Source organism: Gallus gallus, chromosome 2, assembly GCF_016699485.2.
Source record: "Gallus gallus isolate bGalGal1 chromosome 2, bGalGal1.mat.broiler.GRCg7b, whole genome shotgun sequence".
Classification (NCBI taxonomy): domain Eukaryota; kingdom Metazoa; phylum Chordata; class Aves; order Galliformes; family Phasianidae; genus Gallus; species Gallus gallus.
The window spans coordinates 114,302,372-114,325,921 of record NC_052533.1 but is presented as its reverse complement, the minus strand read 5'-3'; positions in this window follow the sequence as shown (position 1 = coordinate 114,325,921).

Below are 23,550 nucleotides of genomic sequence, written 5' to 3'. Positions count from 1 at the left end.
TGCCAGCAATAGGTCTACACATTTTTTTCTATGAAGATTGCACTTTTTCCTTCCTCTGCCCCAAATTCCCCTTCTACACTACACAGTCTCCTTTTATTAAGGCAAAACACCTTTATTTATTTATTTATTTATTTTGAGCCTGTGTTTGCTCAGGTGAAGACTGCAAAGATTTCTGGCTCTAATGAAATGCAAGGGTAAAGCAAATAGTTGAAAACAAATCACCAATAGAATTTTCATTCTGAATTATAAGCATACAGAGAGCATGTTTTTTATTTGCTTTCCAGAGTGAAAGAAACAAAGAAAGCAAAGGGGAAGCTACCTGTTTGTAATTGAATCGCTTAGAAGAGAGGAGCAGCACTGGGCTGGTCCTTGGTGGCCAATACAGCTTGCAGCAGCAGAGCTGTCTCCACAGGCAATTTCTGATTTTCGCTCCTGATCTCCATACAGTTTTAACTATAAAGGTCAGTAATGAAAAGCAGATGCTAAAATGGGTCCAAAATAGTTTTTGCTTAACTTTTAGCATTTACTTAACTGATTACTAGTTACAAATCTGACACGCAGCAGACATAACAGTGCTCTTGGGGAGATTAAAGGATTAGTCACTCACTGGCCTAATCAGATTAATCAGAGATTTTGAGCACAATATAAAATTCTATCCACAGAGGAGATACAAGTTAGCCACATGGTAGCCTAATTTGGGGAGGTATGCTAGGGATGGGCAGAGCAAGACAATAGGAGATATAGATACAACTGCTAGTAGCCAGAAGGATTTCTCTATGTCCCGTACTTCTAAGTTCCACTGAGAGACCTTATGTTTTCTATGGGAATTACAGATACACAAAATATAGCACCAACATCAGACAGTAGCCTAAGCAAAACTATAAGACAACAAATATAATGTCTGAATGTATGCTTGAGATCTTAGCACAGAGTAAGCATACGTGTATGTTTTCCCTTATTTAATTTCATAATTGAAAACTTGCTTCTAATTTGTAGAGCAAAATTCCCCCTTTTTTTCCCTTTCTTTTTGACACCATAGCATTCAGGGTACAAAGTGTGGGGAAGAACTCAGCAAAATGTTAAAACACAGCTTTGTGACAAAACTGAGAGATGCTATTTGATATTGCATTATTCTGGGGTTGACAAATAAGATTCACTGTCACCTGTGTGAGCCGCCCAAGATGGAATTGAAACCTATTTTCATTTATGAAGCAATTTAATATTTTTAAGAAAATCTGCTTTTCTTTTCCAGACAATCTGAATAAAGGGAAAAGTGGGACTGAATCCCAGCAGTGAAACTGTGTTTTTTCCACAGTAGAAGTTCCTTACCAACCGGAGTATGAATAAGGAGAAATCAGGGAACACTGGTACGAGCGTAAATGAAAAGAGCAAGGGAAAATCAATGTAAGGGATGCTATCTGAATCTATCATCCATTTCTTAACAAAACCCCAGAACATTCTCTTCTTTCATTTAAAATAAAAAATTAAAAAAAAAAAAAAGATGTTTTTTTCCATTTCTGGGATGGTGACCTTAACAAGTTCCCTTAGCATTTCGGAATGTGTTGGTCTCTTCTCTGAATCATATCTCCCTGACATCGTGTCTTCGGGAAAGAAGCACTTTTAAGAAAGAAACAAACAAATTAATCTCAATGTGCTTCAGAAAAGACGCTGGGGTTGGAAGGAGGCCAGCGCTTCGCTCTGAAGTATGCTCTGTGCTTGGCAGAGCCCAGCAATGTGTGTCTGCAACGGCTCTTCTGCTGAGATTTTAAGATTTAACAATTACAGGTCTTTAGAAGAGAAAATGCAGCTAAGCAGGGGCAAGTAAAAGTTTGCTACCAGCAATGAGGTGTTTGCTATGCAAAAAGAAGCTCCAAGGGAGAAGCATTCAGACCCTACACCTGGGTGCGCAGTCCCGGCGAGCCAAGATGCACGCGGGCTGCGGGTGCTGCCCTCTCCCTCACGGTCAGATGCTGTCGGGTGGCTCTTTGCAGCCATAGGATGACAAAGCTGTCTGCAGCAGTCCAGCACTGACACACCTCTGGCATTGCCCCCTCTTTCTCTCCCCACCCCAGCTCCGTGTGGCAGAATCGCCCTTCCGTTCAGCCCCACAACCCGTGGCACAGAGCATCCCGAAGCAGATCCCTATAGGAGCAGCCCAGGCAGCACAGGCACCAACACAAAGCTGCCTTTGGAAAATAGCAATTGCACGCTCGGTCTTCGCTTTCAAGGAAGGACGGGCTGAATGCGAAATGTGCCAAGAGCGGCCGGGACGGCATCGCTTTATTTTCACAAAGAAGCCTCTCCTAATTGCACGCGGGCTGTCTTTTCGCAAACAAACTTGTTTCCACCTAAGGCTGGCAATCACGGGAGTGACCGAATGTGTGTGTGCGTGTGTGTGTGTGCGGGGGGGGCTGCTCTGTGGCAGAGCCCGTACGTCTCATGCCCGTGCTGATGGAATTATTGTTTATTTTTTTAATTTTCGGAGGTAGGTTGATGACAGCTGAAGAAGACTGTATTTGCCGAAGAGCAGCATGACGGTAGAGAGGAGAGGAGCTCCTGAGGGAGATCTAATGGTGCCTCTCCTTCCTGCACAGAGATAAAGACTTATAATAAGCGTGTATGTTCACCATCTGGCTCTGTGCATGTGGTCCTTATGGAGGCGAAAGCAGCACAATCTGTAAATGATCAGGAGCCATCGCACTCTCTCCAGAGAATCCACGATGCAATCAAGGTGACAGATGGCATGGCCGCTGCTGTGGCCTCATGGAGAAGATCAAAATCACCTTCAATAAACTCTGACTGAAATGGGCATGAGCACCTCAAAAAAGTCAGTTTGTCAGTCAAACTGCGACAGCAAGCTGCATTGGGGAAACATAGCGGCCAGCTCTCTGTTTTCAATCGTTTCCGTCTGACTGAGCCTGAACTATGATCTTTCTCAAATTGTCCTTTCTGTTTAGCTGAAGCAGGCCAGCAAATTGCCAGATTCATAGCTTTATTGAAGGAAATTGAAAACATGATGTCCTCAATTCAAGGGACAAACAGCTGGCAGGTGCTTGGACACCCAGGCACATAAAATGGACCCCTAGTCTTTTGGACAAGTTTGGACAACTTTTGTCAGAATAAATATAGATATATAATAAAATAGATATCATAAAATTCCAATTTAGGCAGGGTTTATCAGGCATTAGCTGACAGCTATTATATGACTGCAGATGAACCCTGTGCTATGTATTAAGTGCTGGATTTTCCTATTTATGCTAAAAATACTGCATAATATAGTGATTTTAATCACTATGTTATACTGCTAAATATAGTGATTTTTGTTTCCCCATTTTGGTTGAATACCTCAGTAGAGTCTTTTTGCCACAACAGCTTACTGGGTATTGCCATGAAGGGCACAATCCTGCAAGGTGTCCAAGAACCCTGATGGGGTGGCTCAGCTTTAGATCAGGGGCCAGACCCTGCAAATACTCAGCAAACTGAACCCTCAGCCTTCATTCATACGAACAGGAGCCCCAAAAGCCACCAGCCTAGCTTCCATCTCATGAAAGTAAGTTTACCCTATCCTTGACTTTATTGACTCCATTATTTTCAGGAAAACTGAATTAATGCTACTTGCCTCCATTTTCAAGTTCACTCATGAGGGCCTGGCTGAAGCAAGGACATGATGGGAGGTGACAGAGGAAGTGAAGGACGGCCTTTCTCCCATCCATGGGGTCCTGCCCCAAGGTCTTCCCAGCACCCGCCACGGGGCTGTGTCGGTACGAGGAGTGGATGGATGGCTGCATCCCCACTCGGCATGGCAGATGGTCACTGTCTTTCTCAGTTTGCTCGCTTGCATCTTGGGCTTTCTACCACCACATTTTAAAACGTGCCCGTCGCCCTTAGCCTTTCCAGCTACTAGTTTTTATCTTTGTAACTCCTTAAATATTCTACAGACTCCTTTGGCCTGGTTCAAACTTTATTAATGGCAATGTATCTTCTCTAGACTTCAAGAAGTCCCTGGCACTTATCCCTCTCTGTTCAACAGAGCATTATCAAAGGCAATTTTTGTTAATATTATTATTATTATTTTCCAGTTGGGTGAGGAACATTAGGCACATTTTAAACTCCAACTTCCTGTTCCATGTGACTGATCTTACACCTGTAGCTGACCATATATTGCTGCTTTGCACATTTTATGCCTGCAAAATAAATAACTAAGTATAAACAACTGGCTACCCCATTTCTCTCTGTGTCACATTTTTCCATGCACAAGAGAAGAACTGTGCCTTCTCTCACCAGCACACAGACACCAGAAGACTAGAAGAAAATGTTCCAGTGTAAGACCATCATTCTCACCAGCCAGAATGACACTTTGCTACTCCAGTTCTCTGGGAACTGGATGAAAAAAAGTGGCAAACTTGGATCTGATTAAGAGATTCTGTTGATAGAATGGGGAGGAAGCTTTAAAACTAGACTGCTGGGGGCATCTAACCTCTCGGTTTGATTTGAAGTCATAGAGTCTTGCATTCCTTTTTCTGTGATGTGGTACCAGGGACCACAGTAGACCCGGTGTATGAGCAGTTTGTCTCAGAACTGGAACCTTTCACATTTGTGTGTTCTGGTGGTGTGCAGTCCATCCTCAGGGAAACATCTGAGTATTGCATGGACATTTCCTCTGGTACAGTCTGAAGGACAGTGCTAATACAGTATTGTAAGGTATCCATGAGTAGTCAATAGCGCTATAAGATTGAGGTTTTCGTGCGAAAATATCAAAGCATCCAAATAGCTGACTTTATTATGGCAACCAATCAACCAACCAAACAAAACCAACCAAATGTGTAGCGAGACACTAAGTCATTCTAATACTAAGGTTTTGAAACTAGTTTGGAAAATTAATGTACTTGCCACAAGCAACCACCAGCTGAGGTCTTCCTAAGTCATATTTTTCATTCTTTATACTATCTTCTTCTGCTGTTTTATTTGCTGTCTGTTTCTCGCGCTGACCTGTGTGCTGCTCACAGTCTGCTCTGCACTTTCCATGATGAAAGATAAGTCCAGATCAGGTTATTTGGTTGAAAAGCCTCAGTCTGCAACTACTCTGTGGAGAGCCATTGTTCCAAAGCTTATTTTCTCCTGCCTTGATCTTCAGAAGTCCACTGCAAAGGCACTATCTCCTAGTAGAAAAAACGCACTCAAGTGGGTTCATGTACCAGAAGATGAATGAAATCACCTTCAGATGCTATTTTGAGTATCATAAATGGTTTTAGTTTTTGTGTAGTGTGTGACGTAATACATGCCACATAGAACACTGTGGGTTACAATAAACAAATGTATTAGATCAACTGAGAACAAGCCAGGTCCAAAGGAAATTTGCTGCTACATGGCTTAGAAATCTGGAGGTCTTTTCCCTACAGAGGGATTTAGTTAATATGTAGAAATCCGTTATCATATGTCATGAGAAAGGAAAACACGTAGGTTCTTAGATAATTGAATGAAGTTAAGGGAAATTTAAGGCCAGAAATGCTTTTGTCCTTGAATGTTCTTTTATTGTATTCCAAATAGGGACTTCATGTCATGGACCTGTGAATACAAAGACTGTTTTTAAATCTCTACTTCTTGCATGACTGACACTTACATTTCAGTAACATCTTTCAGGATCTCCTTTGTGCACATTTATTTTGAAATAATGTATTGAACCTTTAAAACCTTATTAGAAAATTTTTGCTGCAATTACACTCCCAGATTCCATGATCAGCGTTTAAGCTGATTGTCCCTTACTTTAATATGACCTTACACCGTGACAGCATAAATATGACAGTAACTGTCAGAAATTAAACAGCTTTTGTGCTATGTACTCTGGGTATTTTGTTACACATTGATGGAGGGGTTAGTTGATCGGAAAAGGAAATGTTTTGTTTTCTGGAAGAAAAATACAGAATTTGGAACCTAGCAACGTTGCCTGGGGAACATTTAATAATATTGCCATGCCTGCAACATACCAGGGAGATGAACTTTCCAGCTATGCCTATAAATCCAGGATTGCTCCTTACCCTCCTTTTGTTTGTCTGCTTGCTTCATTTTCTTAAACTTCATTCTGCTTAGGCCATTTAATATTAAGAAAAGCATTCTACGTGAATCTTCTTTAGAAATCTTTGAAAACTGAAGCAAATCAGGAGGAGGGGAATATCAACCTAGAGCAACCCACTCTCAAGAGTGGAGTCTCTTCCATTGGCAGCTCAGGGCAATTTCCATTTCAGTTCCCCAGACAGCTTTATGGGGAAATGGGATGTTCTACTTCCATGGTTATCACTGCAGCAAAGGCAATGAAATACCCCCATAAGAGGAGGTCAATAGAGTCCACTAGCAAGAGCAGGAGATTTCAATAGAGAACAGAGGTTGAGAAAATTGAAATGAAGAATGGATTTCAAGCAACAGTGCCAGTACTTCATACATATGAATGTCTTTCATCTACCAAAAGTACCTCGTAGAGAGGGAAGAGATTAATTCATAAACACAGCAGATATCTTGTGCATGTGAACTAGAATGAATGTCTCACATTACTCTGATCAGCTATCACCAGGAAAGAGGAATGGTGATCATAACATTCTATTGTGAAGTTTTCTTTTAAAATTCTGGGGACAGTTTGCCCAGCTTGAATAGGGGGGGTATGCTGGTACCAGTGGTAAAAATCAAAATAAAGAGTAAATTGGAATTATGGAGTGGCTATTTGGAAGTATTTGAATGTTTGGATTAAGACTGCAAAAGTTGATACAGGCAAAAAGGGGATGCTTTGCATATACTTCTTTCATTTGTGCATGGGGACACAGAATTACCATTACAAAAGCTAGAGAGATAGAGTTGTGGATGGGATTATACAGCCACAAAATGCTCACATTTGATGCCATAAGCACAGTAACCATATCCCCATTTGGAAAGGTCAATTTTCACAGTGGTCTCAGCCCGATTTCTAATTGTTTGTGTACTATTATTTGAACATAAAATCCTGTAATTGCTCCTGTGGTGGGAGCAAATTAGTGAACTCAGAATGGTCTATCTAAAATCAGAAACTAGGAACTGAAAATGTTCCTGATGACAGTGGTATATTTCATATTACAAATGTTCCAGAACCCTTAGAGCATTAGGTACTTGGATTCATATTTTGACAGAAGCTGCTACATCTGGGTGGTAGGTAGAGCCTGTTCTTACCTACCTGCAGATCAACCAGAGGCAAAAGAATGGAGGTCTTATAAGAGGAGATGCATCGCTTTGTATGATAAAAGGTACTTTCTTTGTCTGGCAAACCACTCCTTTTGTATGCACATCAACCAGATGGCCATTTCAGTTTGTCTCCGGCTGTGAATCAGACAATATGGCAGAATTGAGGGAAAAGCAAAACCTTCCCCTCCACCCCTCCTCTCTGCACATAAAATTAGAAATCAACAACCTTTGGGGAGATTTAATTTTAATACTTCATTTCTTTGATAATTTAGGGTCTTTTGACTTAGTCAGTTACTGTGCATCATTCTTTTTAAGGTGGGAATAGCTAAATGCTTAAATATTGGGAGACGGGAAAAAAAAGAGGAGAGAGAGATTATGTAAAAAAAAGAGGTAGGAAGGGAAGTGTTTCTTAAAAAAAAAAAAAAAAAAAAAAAAAAGAATAATTCCAGTGACACAAGCTACATTTTACATGGTGAGATTCATGATGCTTCGCTGGTAGGCAACGTGGTTCACTTTCAAGTCCTTTTCAGATGGTCTGTACTTCTTTCTCCCACACTGTAGATCATTCTGTGAAATTTGGGCAGCCAAAATACCCTGCAGAATTTGCAGATAAAGCAGGAAAACAGCTTGTTTCAGGACTAGGAGGTGAAAGGCACCTGCACACAGGCAGTGAATGTTGTATGCTCATGATTCCTAAAGCAGACGAGTTCAACCGTACAGAAAAAAACAAGGTGAGAAAAAGGGGGCAAACAGAAACCTCAGTACAACTACATCTGCAGCAAGGGCCCTAGGGGCCTTGGCTGTTTTACTCCCAGGGCATAAAGGCCTTGCAAGATTACAGATACCTATTGAACACAGCATGAGGTTATTAGCATCACTCCAAGTCTCCTGACACTGTCCATTTGCCCGATTTGGCACAACTGAGTGGGATAAAATTACAGATTGTAGTCACCAGAATTTGACAATAGCTAGAAAGAAAACCAAAGCCACGATGCCAGAAGGAAAACTCCCAGTAGGAGGTGGCAGGTCTATATCAAATCCTGCATTTGGCTGGGGTTAAAATACCTCAGTGCAAATGAAAAGCATGTATCTATGTTTTAATAACTGCAGGCACAAACTAAATCCATGAGTTAAATCTTCAGTTTGCCTGCTGTTTCTACCTACTAGCATCCAAGGTACTTCAGGCATTTCTCAAATGTGTGAATAGAAATATTGCACAGCCTGTATTCACTGTGAGCTCAAGCCGACTCTTGGAGAAAGTCCCTGCTAAAAAGAAGAGAGACTGCTCCTCTGGCAAGCTGCAGAGGGCTCAGTTTCAAGCATGGGACAGTATCTAGTATTGCATGTAAGCTCATAACATCCTCTTGGCTCATAGAAGATCTCGAAGAATGACCACAGAATCCTACATAAAACTAGAGGATAGAAGATGTCCTATGAAATACTAAAATCAGGTGCTGTCAGTATCCTCCTTCCAGAAGGTAGGAATTCTTGATGGCTTTTATTAAAAAAGAGTTACAAAAGCCTACTTTTAAACCTTTAAGTCAGCAAACACTGTGCTCAATTTAATAGCAAGGGCAGCAGAGAAGAGTACTGTCCTGTGCATCCCTTTTTGGCCACTTAGAATTCACGTGAAAATACATGCAATAAAATTGTATTTTGTGGTTTTCTTCGTGTTATATAGACCTGGATAAATTAAAGCATAAAGTATATTTTATTAAAGTATAACTTTAATAAAAAACATGCAGTATTCCATTTATAAGTACAAATTTTGCCATAAACTTTGGGAAGGAAACAATACTAAAAATATTCTGGAAAGTGTAAATTATTATTGAGTACTACTCTAAACAAGAACACAAAATTAGTCATAAATAACTCAGTTTCAAGAAAATTTGGGATGTTTTGCACCTTAAATAATGTAGAAATCAGATTTCCTTTGGCTGTCTGCTTTTAAACTGAAAGTAAATGGGGAACTGAAAGTAGCAGGGAAAAACAGAGAGTTTTGAAATGATTAGTTCCAATTCTTATGTATTAACTTCTGTTAAGAGAATGTCATGGGGGCCACTAGATGTTTTACTGATGTACGTTTCATGATAACTTTTGCCCCAGGACTACGAGGATGAAATTGCCACCGCAAAGAATAGAAGAGAAATTTAAATAAAAATGATTATCACGATTTTTCATGTCCAAAAGTTTGGTTTGCTTACATGAAGAATATCTCTACCAGAACTGAGGATGAACTCTGGAATGTCAGGTAAATGCTACCAAGAAACTGCAGAGAATTACAGAATCACAGAATTGCAAGGGTTGAAAGGAACCTCAGGAGATCATTTAGTTCAGCCCCCAAAGAAGTGAACGTTCAGGTAATTTATTAACCATCTCTCCATCTTCCAAAATTTGTATAATTTGTAATAATATATTATTACATAATATATTTGTAAAATTTAATCACTTAAAATGAATTGGTTTGATTTTCTACAGTATTTGAAACCAATTTTCAGCTTTACGTGAGATATCCTTCACTTTACAAGCTTGTTTAAGCTTTATCTGTTCTTTTCTATGCTTAGGGCAGCGGGTGTCTATCCACTACAGTCTGAACTCTGTGACATTCTTGAAGGAACTGTGAAATTAAAGCACCTCCATGCAAATCTCAGATCTATGGGGAATAACCAGTTCTATCTGATGAGGCAGTTTTTTGGAGCACCAATTTTCTTGTCTGTAGAAAAGAGATGGAAATACGTAACTCTTTTGCAAAGTACCATGAGATTGAAATATCTGAACATACTATATAGTAATTAAGTTACGTTATCAGTCAGTATGTTGCTGGTACTAGATGTATCAGAGGAAGACAGAAGAGACCGTGTGATGGATGAAATGGTATAAACTCCCCAGAGGAAGTTCCTTACCTATCTATTAATGTTAGGAAAATGTGGTATTCTGAAAACAATCTATGATAAAATTTCTTTCTTCTTTTTTAAATCCGAGGAATTGTAGAGTTAAATTGTTGTTGGGTGTGTGATAACTATTTTATTGAGGGAAATACTGCATTCATAATATCTCATTTTGATACTCCTGCTTTATAAATCTGGCAGACTATATCTTGGATGCAAGCACAGAAACCTACATACTCATTTTCATCATAATGATTACAATAAAAAAAAGAGGAAATTTTTTGGTTTGCTTGATAGTTAAAAAAAAAGCCTTTAACTTAATGGGCAGGAAAATTTTAGCAAGGTAGCAGAATATCTCAGCACAGTGCTCTTTTTGGATGATCTGCAATCTGGCTATAAAGTTACTTCAAACTTGTGAAAGAAAATTCCAAATGTCAACTTAAAAAAAAAAAGCTATTTCTCTTCTTTCAGCTGGCATGCAGTTTTAATGTTTAAAAAAATTTATACACCTATATAAACAGTTTGCTCCGTCTCCCTACCTTCATCTAGTTATCTTTTCAGGATTTTAAATAATCAGAAATCATAACTTATGATATATGAAGACTTGAGAATTTTATGTTTCTCTCATCCCTGAGCATGTCTTCTACAAATGTATGTATAATCTGCAGTATATACATATATATTCTCTTGCTATAACAAGTGAGCCTCTGGAGACAAAGCCACCTCTTGTGCAGATCTTAAGTACATGAATAACCTTAACTGATTTGTTCCATTCATTTAGATATCTCATGTACTTAAATTTACATATGTGCTAAAGCACTTTAATGAACCAGGGCCAAAACAAGTAGGGTCTATAGCACTGTGGTGGTAATGATGCTCTTACTGTAAGACTCATTACCCCTGTTTTTTCCATGAGTTGTAACAAAGCAAGGATTGGGTGATTAGTGGAAATTCTTTAAGGTTTACTTCAATTTGTTTGATTTCGTTCCATTGTGCATGGCCCATTTTTATGCCTGTGTTTCCAAGGAAACAGTTGTAAAATGGAATTTGATATGATGTGTTATCAGGTTCCTTGTCAGCAAGTTTCAAGTGATAGTTATGAACTTGACAAATTAAGTTTAAAAAAATTATGATGGGAGCATTAAGAAAGAACTACATGTATAATGTTTGTTGTCATGTGAATAATCTTTTAGTGTTTTAATTTGTTTGGGAATGGAGAAATAGTTTTGATCGCTGCAAAGTGGTCATAGTATTGATAACAGATGTACAATATGCTATGCATGCAACACTGAAACCAGTGTTGGAGTATGTTGTTCTGATCCCAGCAATACAATCTTATGAGGACACGCACTGAGTTAAATCAGACTGCCTCAATTTAAGTTCTTTATCTTCATTGGAAGGCTAATAATAAAATCCAAGTTAGAGTTGCATATATGAGGTCTGGGTGTATGGCATACTTTGGATGATATTTACAATTTGTTGTCTCCAGTGCAAGCACAAACAGAAGTGTTTCTTCCAACATATTTGTACAAATGTATGATGTAGAGAACAACTTACGAAGTCCCAATCTTCAACTTCTTTATTATCTTGCTCTAATAATAAGGATCTCTCGAGTAAATACATTTTAAAAAAGAACTAGCTGATCAATCAACCAACAAACAAAAGACACTATTAGAAAGAAAGATGGCTTCATTAAAAAAAAAACAGACTGTAGTCTTTAGTTTGTGCATGTGACATTTCTGTGAACTTGAGAACAAGACGAGCAGGAAACTCCAAAGATATTGAGGACTCCATTTCACACAGTCCTGTTTTCAGTGACACATTGCAAGAGAAAATATTTCTGAAATAGTTCAGTGTTCCTTTGGGGACAACTTTTTGTCCCTATGTTCCAGTTACCTTGACTGAAGTCAGAAGAACTAGGCAGGACCCTGAAAAGCCAGAAAGACTGACCTCTGAAAATGTTATAGAATCCCTGGGTTTGAGAGATGGAAAACAGAGGTTGGAACGTGTTCCAAAAAAGCTCCCTTTCAAAGTGAAGAAATGTGTCTGGTTTAGTTTAAATTAAATCAGCATTTGTTTCAGATATTTAATAAAAGTTTTTTTTAGGACTCCTAATATCATGGTTTCTTTGTCTTTTGTCTGAGCATCCCTGTGAAGTATGCCAGGAGCTGAGACATTGCTCTATGTACCCTGACCTCTGGTACGTGATATGGTTTCCCCTGAGGTCTCAAACTCCCTGTTGACAAGATATGAGATTACATCAACGCCCACTTCTGCTCTCTTATGGCATTTGCACTCCCTTTTCCATGAAATTAGGGTGCTGGAAAAAACGGCTAGGATTTCCAGCAAAGGCATTTCCCCAGCATTAGGATATGTGACCAGCACCCACAAGAAGTACTCCTGGTTCCTTTTATGTAAAGCTCAAGTGTAAAACACTACTGAGTTTGAGGAATTTGACAGTATCATAATTAGAGCCTAAGGAAGCATGCACAAAACTTTTGGCAAATCAAGGAACAAAGCCTGATTTACCTCACCTATAGGCTATGCTGACCTCTGTCCCTTCGTTATAAGTGATATGTAAAAGAAAACAAAATACATCTGAATTATGACTATTGATATTTTCAGAGAGTTGGGACCTGTTTTAAAAGACAGAAAATTCTCTTTGTTGTTTTCCTTTGTGCGCCTTGTAAATTTAGGGCCTAAACCCCCAAACTCTAACTTTACTAACACAAGAAAGTTACTGCCTTTTCTTAATTTGGTGTTCTCCTTGAACCTTCGGTGAGTGTGAGCCCAGAGAAGTGAATCCTAAGTTTAATCCCTACATTAATCTAAAGTGTTTTGGCCTACCTAGAAATTTTATTGTTGGAATTATCATTAGTCCTTGAAGAGATGCATTCCTGACCAAAGACATGTGAGGTGTCATAGCTGAATTCATTTCAAACAGGACTCTATGAGGAGAATTCATCACCATTTTTATAGTTGTATGTTTGTACAGAAGCAGACAATATATGTATTGTGTAGTTTTTCTTTTCCTTGTGAATTTTCCTGATTGCAATCGATGTTTTTGCATAAATTACTTTAATAAAGTTCATTTAAAATCACAGTAGCTTGACTTGGTGAGGCAGGGGTGAAGCATACTCTGTATTTGCAGAACTAAGTAATTTCATCAAAAATGTTGCATGGCTGTAGTTATATTTGCCTCAGCCCTTTCCCTTTAGTAACACTTATAAAGAAGGAAAAGGAAAACAGTTCATCTTGAAGACAATTGAATCTGACACAAAAGACTGTAAAAGCTGGAAAGATGGTCTAATGTGAAAATACATATTTCAATGATTTGTAAATTGTGCATTATGTACTCGGTGAGTAATTGCGGTCTGTTTACCAAATACAAATATAGACAATTGTTAATGTTGTATCGTCTCAGTCCATGCAACAAAGACTTTATATTCTTGATACAAAAATGAACATTGAAGAAACAGCACCAAAGAAGTAAATACTTGCCACTGTTCAAGCATTAATAAAAGAACTGCTCTCATGTCACGAGAGGTTTGGAAGAAGTCTCATTTGGAGGCAACTGAAACTTTTAAGACTCCGTTGCCTGAATGTATATTATAAGCGTGCAAAATGCATTCACATATGATGTGTTGTTATCTTGTCTGTCTCTTTTTTCTAATTCTGTCTTTTAATGTCATTTAAAAATGGCTAGGGGAGTGTTTTGAAGGCTTGTAAGAAGAAAAGCCTGCTCTTGTTTCCAAGATGAGCCGTGCTACGAAGCCTCAGGAATCAGTTTGGGTGAGGTATTACAAACCCTTTAAGAAAATGGGAGTACACAAGCTGTAACAGCTCAATTTAAAATAGAAAATCTACATTCTCTGTGTATGTGAGTGTGTGTGTGTATGTGCGTGCAGGCAAACATGGCATTCAGGAGAGTGAAATGAAATGAGCCAGAAACTTCTCACATTTTCCTGGCATCTGTGGCGTGTCGCCATATGAGAACCATATGACTGCTGGCAGATTGGCATGTCAGCTCAAGCATGTACAACTTGACCTCACTGAGCTCTGTGTTTATCAGTTTATAACAGGAATATTGATACAATTTTAGCTGCAGTCTTTCTGTGCAAGGACACTTCATCCTTTCACAGTCCTAACTCTCCTTTGCTAAAATGACAGCACCTTGTTTTTGAAGTTGCTTTTCCACTTGGGGAAAAAAAAGAAAAAGAAAAGGCGGCAGAAGACAGCAGAAAGCTGTTCTGTGTGCCAGGATGATGTTTCATTCATTGTTTTGTTAACTGTGAAGTCCTTAGTGGAGTTTGTCGTGGAATTGCCTGGCTGACTTGCTCTGTCTCTGTGGTTGAAAAACTATGACAGTGTTGAAGACAAATGTGGAGTCATTTTTGGGTGGAAACAAAAATCCAGAGTGATGTTAAAGGTGAAAGTCAGCTCTGAAGTATATCTGCACTGAGCAGATTGATACTGTCCCCATTTTGACTCTGAAGAAGGATAATACAGAAAGACGTGGACTGGTGTTTTCACCACACATTGGCTTTTGATGTCCCTATATCCAAAGGAGTGAAATTCGTCTGAGCATATATGTAGTTGCCATAGCTCATACGTATGCAGTTAAATATCCAAATGATATACATGATATAAAATCTGAGACAAATAGCTTTCCGAGAATAAGAAAAATGGATAGAAGTGTGATCATAAATCTGAGTTTGCTGAAAAAAAAAATCAGCACAGAAGCTTCTCTGGCTGTTTATTGCTGGGTGAGAATCGATAACAGTGAAATGATGTGGGTACAGCCCTGAACCATGACCTGGACTGCAGAGAGAAATAAAAAAAGTACAGAGAGTACTTCTAATGGTAGGATTTCACTTAAGCTGCCTTTAGCAACATTATTTCCTTCAAGAGTAAGAATATATCTCTGATTCTGAAGCACATAAATGCACATTTCCATTGTGACTTGTTCCACTTAAAAGTGTGGAAATATGTTCTAACAAACATGCATCAATTCACATTAATACCTGCAATTGCTCTCACAGTTTTTCAGAACTATTGTTATTCATCTCTTCAAGATTTCTTGAAGGTTAAGCCTTAAACTGATGTGATTTTCTGATTTTCTTGATACTGGCAACTTAATTAGAACTTCATTAGGGCAGATTCTAGGGCTGAAGTTCCAGCTTTCTCACAAAACCACTGTCCTGATCAGAAATATGATGGAGATGGTACTATGATGACTAGGTACTTTGTAAAGACCAGCATGAAAAGTACATAGAAGAGCAGTGCTGAGCACTTGCGGGAAATGAATCAGAAAACTTCCAGCAGTAAAAAAAAAAAAAAAAAAAAAAAAAAAAAAAAGGAAACAAGAGCAGTTCTACTTGTTCTTTTTAATTATTTCTTATTTTTATTTATTTAATTAATTTTAAAATAGAATCAGAAGGAAAGTGGCATCTAAAACTTGGCATTGCCAGAAGCAGCGAATGGAAGAAAGACATGTAAACAAACATCCTACTGTACCCAGCCATGTAACTGTACTACTTGGGCAGCCTGTAGTCATCAAAATTGCTATTCATGATATCCTTGGGGAAATTTATCAGAAAGTCTAAACCAGTTGTTTATGTTTTCCAGAATTTTCTTCAACAGTCCCTTCACACTGATAGAGCGAAAGAAAGAGAAAAACAGAAATTAAAAAAGGAGTGAAAATTGATCTATTCTGATGAAAATTAAGTGCAATTTATTTCTAGGTTTTCTTTTTTTCTTTTTTCTTTTTTCTTTTTTCTTTTTTCTTTCTTTCCCAGCAGATCTGTTATTAAACTAAAGCCAAACAGTTTTGTTTTTACCCACCCTGCATTTACCTACACAAGTTATGGAATTTAAAAAAATTAAAGTCTCAGAATATTTCATTTATGACAAATTCTGGTTTAGTGTTCATTGTGTGTCATCTGAATCTCTGCTGATAGATTGAGAAAACTTGCCATATCAAATCACTGCACAAAGATGTCCAGTCTCTGGAAATGAACAATGAACAACATCTATTTGACAATTGTCTTCTCGGTTGGCCAAGAGATACTCTATCAGAAGCATCAGTACGGATCAATGATGACATCTGAGGGGCAGAGTGCACACTCAGAAAGACCATTCAGAATCGAATATGAGCACAAATTCTCATCAATGTGTCAGGGAATTTGCATACACATTTGCACTGTTGCACACACACATTCATCTTGGAGAACACACAGATAATTATGGATAGGCTAGACTCTCCAAAATGTACAAGTAGGCCCTATGATCCTTCTCCCTCATTAGGAAAAAGCATAGATTGCAACTTATCATATTTAGCATGCATATAATTATTATTTTGAATGGTAGCAAACACGCTTTGAGAAGTAGTAAAAACTGAAAGCATGTCTGTGGCTCATGATTTTTATATGCCTTTTTAAGGAAAGGTAAAACGACTTCTGAGCATTACACTGATCTTATACAGTAGGCACCAAACAGTAAAACTGTAGTCATTTGAGAGAATGACATAAATCTGCACTAAACAGTATAAACAGCTATTACTGTAGTTACAGTATAAACTTGATTAAATGGTCTATTTGTACATCAACAAGAAAACTCCTGATCATTAAATAGTACTTAGAGTAAATGGACAAGTCAAGGTGTTTGTGCCTTTTTGTTTCTTTCCATAGAAGCGTAGTATGAGAGGGTACTTCAGTGAATAATTCAGAAGGGAGAGAAAATCATTTACTGCAGCATGTGGACGGGTTTGAGTGAGAGCAGATTTCCATGCAGGAATGAAATATGAGGAAGGGAAAACACCCCTTTCTGAACACACTCACAAGCCCTGATTACATGGCCCACAGCTGGAGTTAATCCAGATTCCTGTTTAATTAAATAGTAGCAGTCATTCTGCTGCATTACATCAAAATGCAAAAAGGTGACACGGAGGTGAAACAGTAAATATGATATCAACCCCTCTTCATTGCTACTGAGAAAAGATTTATTTGAAATCTTTCAGTGAAAATATATTAACTGTCTGGGATAAATTCTAACTGCATAAAGAAATGTGTGGAATAATGTGAGATAAATGTGGCCTTACTAACATACGGCATTTTGTTATTGAATAAATTCTGTACCAAATAACCTCTGCTATATTTTTGTATGAGAAAATCTATCCTATCCTGGGCCCATATTTTCATTTGTTTGTGAAAAAGAATCATCCAAAGTTTTTTCCTTCATAGGAACTGCAGCTGAAGGATCTCAACATGAAAGAACCAAGAAACATTGTCCCAGTATAAATCTGGACACTTACTTATCCCATGTGGGGGACTTATCCTTCAGAGTTGACTTATCTATTTCATTTCTTTCGCAGGTGAGAGTTGGAAATATATGTCTGTCTTTGGGGGCTAGTAACTCACCTGTTGAGTGAGATGTGAAATGCACTATCCAACCCCAAGTGTATGACAGAAGTGAGAACTTTCATCCAAACTTAAAATTTATGAATATATTCTACTTCTCCCTAGAAGAAAGGTCTTGTATTTATTGACCTGTTCGTCTGTGGCACAGGTATCCTGATTTCAGGGCATATCATGGGCTGCCCCATTTAGAAGATAGAAATACTTAGGAAACCATGCACCATGGATATCTTCTTTTTCATTTTTCTTCCATCATATCATCTTATATAGGGAAATAGTAGGGGTAGATATTATAGGATTATGCAGTTCTATAACATTGTATGACAAATATGGCCAACATTCTTGAATAACAATAAAAATAAAACAACAACCTCAACTTCCTCTTGTTATGGAATATAAGGCACAAGTTCTCTTTATTATCTGGCTGAAACCAGCAAAAAAAACTGTTGACTACAGTTAAGTAGAGAGAGTGGAGGTAAGATGAAAAGCAGCAACATTCTCCCCGCAAACACAGTGGCCCACTCCTTAAGATTTCTTCCTATACTCTTCCTTAAAAGCACGAGCAGAGAGAATTAAATGAAATGGAATGGAGATTGGTTAACACTTATCAAAGTAAAATGTTATCTTTACATAGCTCTTTATTAACTGGTGTAACTCATTTCGCAGATATTACTGAGCCAAAAATCAGCAGGATTCAGCAAATGTATAAAACCTTTCTGTGGATATTGATATTGAGAGCATTCAGCCATGTTGAATTAGAGGAAATTATCTCCTAACATTGTGAGTACCCATATCTTGAGGAATAAAATATTCTGACTGCCTGCTCATCCTGGCTAGGACTTTATTTCCAGTGCAGGCAGTTGACTTCAAATGGTTTTTTAAACCTTGCTATGACACATCAAAGGCCAATTAGATGGACTATTGATCTGACCTGGAATAATATTCTTGTGTTACTTCTGATAGTGTATCTCTTTGTATCTGTCTTAGCATCATCACTTATCCCTTTAAATGTATATTTATGCAAGAATATGTTTTTCCTTCATACAGATTGGCTGCCTCTGTTCTATTGGCCTCCTCTCTACCTCTTGGCAGTCTTGGCAAATTGTCTTTTCCCAGAGTTCCCCTAAGAGTTTCTCCTCAATCACTGACACCTTTAAATTCAGTGGGAGCAGCTCAAAAAGGCATTCTTAAAGACTAAATTCCTGCTTCCCAGAGACCAAGGTCTCATTATCTTTCCCATCTATGGCAGCACTCTGCCCTCTTCAATGCAGATGAACTTTCATCCCTGGAAAATTCTGATCTTGATTTTCAATTGAACTGCTTTCTTCTTTTCCCTTATCAGAATATTCTGAGGCGTACACTCCAAATCTGTTGATTTCTGTCCCCACCTATCTTTCTGCAGTCCTTTTCCCACTTTCCTACTATTCTTCAATAGCCATCAGTAGTAACTCTGCTCCTTCTTTCCACAAACTTGCTGCTGCCAGCTTGGCAGGAATGGGAAGGATGTTGATAAACACATTTAAAGTGTCCTGACACCTAGAAAAATGAGCACCATTTCAGAGAAAGAAATTTCCTCTGAAGTCTGATTAGCAAACCTGCAAAATCTTCCCAAAGTACATTATTTTCAGACCCAGCTTCAATTTGCCCCTGCTTTTGAGACCCCCAGGGTTGCCTCCTCCTCACCTACCTCAGGAGAAATGCTTTGCCACAGGTCTGCTCTCCCAAGCAGCCCACTGGGTGCAGCATGCTGCCCTGCTGCTCCTGGCTCTGCTTCACCCTCCCTTGTGCTCCTGGCAATGGAGCTGCATTGGAAACGTGCTCATGGGCACTATGCTCCAGGCAGTGCCTGCTAGGATACAAACCACTGGTAAATCATGTCCTCTACAAAATGAAGTATCTTGATCCAAGATTGGAGGGAGATCATCTTCATCTTCTTGCCAGCCATGTTCCAGCCTTTGCATACATTCACTTTATGACACAAAAACAAGGCAGCGATCTTCATCTGCATGTTTTTTGTGCGTATTCCATACATACACACTGTGTCTGCAGCCAGTCTGGAACTTTCAAAAAGCTCTTACAGGGCTCCTGTGTGGGCAGCAGCTCCTATGAGAGACAGTGGGCTTTTCCAGCACAGGGGGTGCATGTCCCACTGCTGCTGCAGCAAGGTGAAGCAGGCTTGGTATGGCTGCTATCCTACAGCTCAGTCACTGCTGAGGATGCCTGGAGCACCCCATATAAGTACATCTTCTCATTTCACTGTTATTGCATGTTCTTTTTATTCCCTGCCTCTCTGCTTCCATTTTTTCTTCATCTGACCATATTCGACCACGTTTATCTTTTTCTCCATGTATTACTCTTATTTCTTTCTTTTTGCATGTTTACACCCTCTTTCTCTGGTCAAAACAGAAAACTTCATTTTTTAAGGTTTGAAACCCAGGTTTTCTGCTTGGCAGCATGGAGTTTCCTCTTCTCCTGGTAATTTCCTTTCCTTCCCCCAAATCCAGTTTTAAAAACCACAGGAAATGTAAGCTAGATAGGATTAAAAAGAAACCCCATGTTAATAAAATGTCATTCAGGTTTTGAATGACAGAGTGAGGCTCTATATTTGATATATTATAAAAAGCCTCAAACACCACTATATTATGTGAAAAAGTAACTGCTATTCATTGTGAAGGTGCCATTTATCAGCATCTGAAGAGGTTATTCAAGTGAATAGATTAACAAACATGAACTAAAGTGTAATGTTTATCAGCTGTCCCGTTTAACTCTAAATAATACAGCAGAAGATGGCTCTTAAAAATGAAACAGCCATCAATCAATATGTGTTGCCATTTTGCACACGACGTTATATATAGCCTTATGGAAACACAGCACACTTGAGTTGAGCCACTGGGGGTCACTCCACCAGGTGGTGGAGAGAGGCTGAATAACACACCTTGAGCAGGCACAGCCAAGCACTCTGTCATTTTAATCACACTCTCATTCCAGAAAGTTTCACCAGTTATGGCCATCATGCTTAATTGCTCTCATTTATCTCCCTAATAAATTATGTCATTGACTTAGAGCTGTTGTACAAATACACATGGCAAGTCAATGAGTAAACTTGCTATCCACACCCACCGATGAGAGCAGGGGAGTAAATGGGTACAAGAAATACACCAAAGTGCTTAACACTGTAGGCAGATGAAATTTAGGTCAGCAAAGCAGATATTTTACTGATTTTTTTTTCCCTCTTTGTCTCAGGTAATCTAATTGAGCACCAATAAAATAAAAACACATACAAAGACACCCAAATGCCCTGTATGTGGAAGCAAGCCTGTTTAGTAATGCTGGGCTGAGAGTCTGAGGGGAGACAGTTATCTTTTGGTCCTGTTTCATCTTTGCATGAGAAGATGGCTGCAAGGTTGTGCGTTAGATACCTCACTCACTGCATGGAGAAGAAAATGTTTCAGCTCCATATTCACCTTTGTAGTAAGATTTTATTCTTGCATGAAGTAGAACAATGAAAGCGATGCAGTAAAAAAGCAAATAACAAACCCAAACAAACAAAAAGTCTCCCCCAAACAGCTTTCCTTAAGTTGAGTGAACAAACAGAAAAAAAGCCTCAAATACATCCTGAGTAGTGACTGCTCAATCTCCATAGGGTACAAATCACTGCCATTTCCGTGCTTTTATCTCCCTTGCAAGGGTTACCACCTGCTGCACTTCCAGCAAACCAGGATGGCATTGCTGTGGCCTGGCCAGGGGCCGTCAGAACTGCTGTGCTCAGGCAGGGTGAGATAAGTCCAAAGGGCCTGGGTTTTTGTTTGTCCATTTGCTTTCTCTCCTGCATTCTAGATCTAAAAGGAATCTATTCTGACAGAGCTCAGCTTTTGGAGCCAATCTGCATTTCTTGTCTCAGCTCTGCCCCTTAACGGGGGAAAACATAAGAGGGCTGCTGATGTCCTGTTTCCTGGAAATTCTCCTTGCCGAGGCTCAGGGATTACATGGCTGGAGTTAGGCAATTAAGAAAAATTGCCCAGTCTCAGTTAACCTTTGTGCCTGCAAGGGCAGAAAGCAGCAGGACTTTGCAAGTCTGAGTGCTCTAAGAGTGGCCATGCGAGATGATGAGAGTCTTGGGGTGTCCTGTGCTGCTTCATGCGGGAAATTAGGTGATTATTGGAAAAAACTTCTTTGGAATTGCTAGATTCTTTGACCTAGGATGAAAAAAAAAAGAAAAAAAAAAAAGATGAAAGATGAAAGTCCCTTTCAGGAAAGCATAAAGGGAGGGAGGGAGGCAGTGCATGAGCTGAGAAAAGCCAAGGGGTTTCTGCAGGGCCAGAAGGAGGTAATTGTCTATGTAAGCAAATAAGTGGTAGACCAGGGAGGATTCACAACCCTGCAGTAAATCTGAGTTTCTTAATTTGTTTCTTTCTCAGAACAGTTTGTTTCTCTTCCTTTTAATCCGTTGATTTCCAAGCTACAAAGAATGTGTGGGTTTTTTGTTGTTGTTGATGTTGATGATTCGGTTGGTTGGTTTGGTTTGGTTGCTTTTTTTTTTTTTTTCCCCCTTAAAAAATGTCCCCAGTTTATGGCATGGCTTTAGAACTTTTTTCAAGGTCTTGCACCTTTAGCTAGAGAGCTCAAACTGCCAGTGGGCAGATAGCTTGCTGCTGAGGCACTGAGAGACTTCCTCAGCAGGGTTCACAACTGTGGATAACAGTTTCGGTGTTTCTACTAAAAATACATTGCACCTGGAGATACTTGATGACTCTTTTCCCAGAGCTGATGAAAATTACTGTTAGTTTTTTGAAGGGAATTTTCAGGAAGTGTTAGAAATATCTATAATAAGAGTAGCTGGCTTTAAATGTAACATTCGGCACAGCTTCGAACTGTTGGTAAATCCAGTTTGCTTCCCACAATTTCCCCACATTTCTTTATGGAAATAAATTCACACAGTTGGAATCTGTGAGAAAGAAGGTGATACAGGTCATGAAATTATACCAGATCTTAATTTCTACTGCATGAAATTCATAGCATGCAGGATCTCAAACAGCAGCTAACAAGTTAGACCATGTTCTTAATATAGAGCCTCAAACCTGTAGCTCCCTTTTTGATCAAACATTGACTTTTCCTACATGAAAGCATAAAAGGTTGATGCTGTGTGGGAAGTTCAAGGCAAATTACAGGGTGTAAAAACAAGGGGGAAAAAAAGGATTTTTTTTTTTCCATTTTTGGATCCTTTTAAAATGTTGGAAAAATAATTTGGGTCATTTCAAAGCCAGTGCTTTTGAAATGCTGGTAACATGAAAAGCTATAAAAAAGCTGATGGAATGAAACTTTGGTTTCTAAAATGCCTTTCAGTGGTGTTGAAGAAAACTGCAAATGAAGAAAAACCTGCAAATTCGTATTTGTACTTAAAGATCATGACGTAATTTTTTTCAGTTTTTTCCTACAGTATCTTTAAAGCTTTTGAATTTTCCTAAGTGAACAATTTGGCAAAAAATAGTGCAGCTGTACGAGATGATCTGTGATGGTGGTAAGGAAGGAAAATGTTGGGACAGAAAGCTGCAGTGAAAGAAGGCCACAGAGAACTCCTGTGAAAGTCAGGAAAACACAATATAGTTCAGAGACACAAAGAAATAAGACAATAACTTGAAAAGAGAATCAGCAGCTGAGATGGAGGAACTACTAAGAATATGAACTGAAGACTGAAAGCCAATGAACTGCATTGGCATAGTGTGAGTATTATAGCATTATAAAGCTTTGTGAGAAACATACAAAGAAACAAAAGAAGCAGAAGAAAAGACCATGATGGAACCTGGTTGTAGAAGTTCAGAGAGAGAATCTGCAAAAGAGTGGAAGATATCTGCCTGTGAAAGATGAGAAATATGAGACAGAGTTGGTGGAGAGGATATGGAATGGCAGCTGGAAGTGTCTGTGCAAGCCAACTGCCCATACGTGTTCCACAATAACACATATTCATCTATTCTCTTTGGGTGAAATCCTGGCTCAGTAACAGACCATGGGAGTTCTGCCATTGACTTCACTAGGGCCAGGATTTG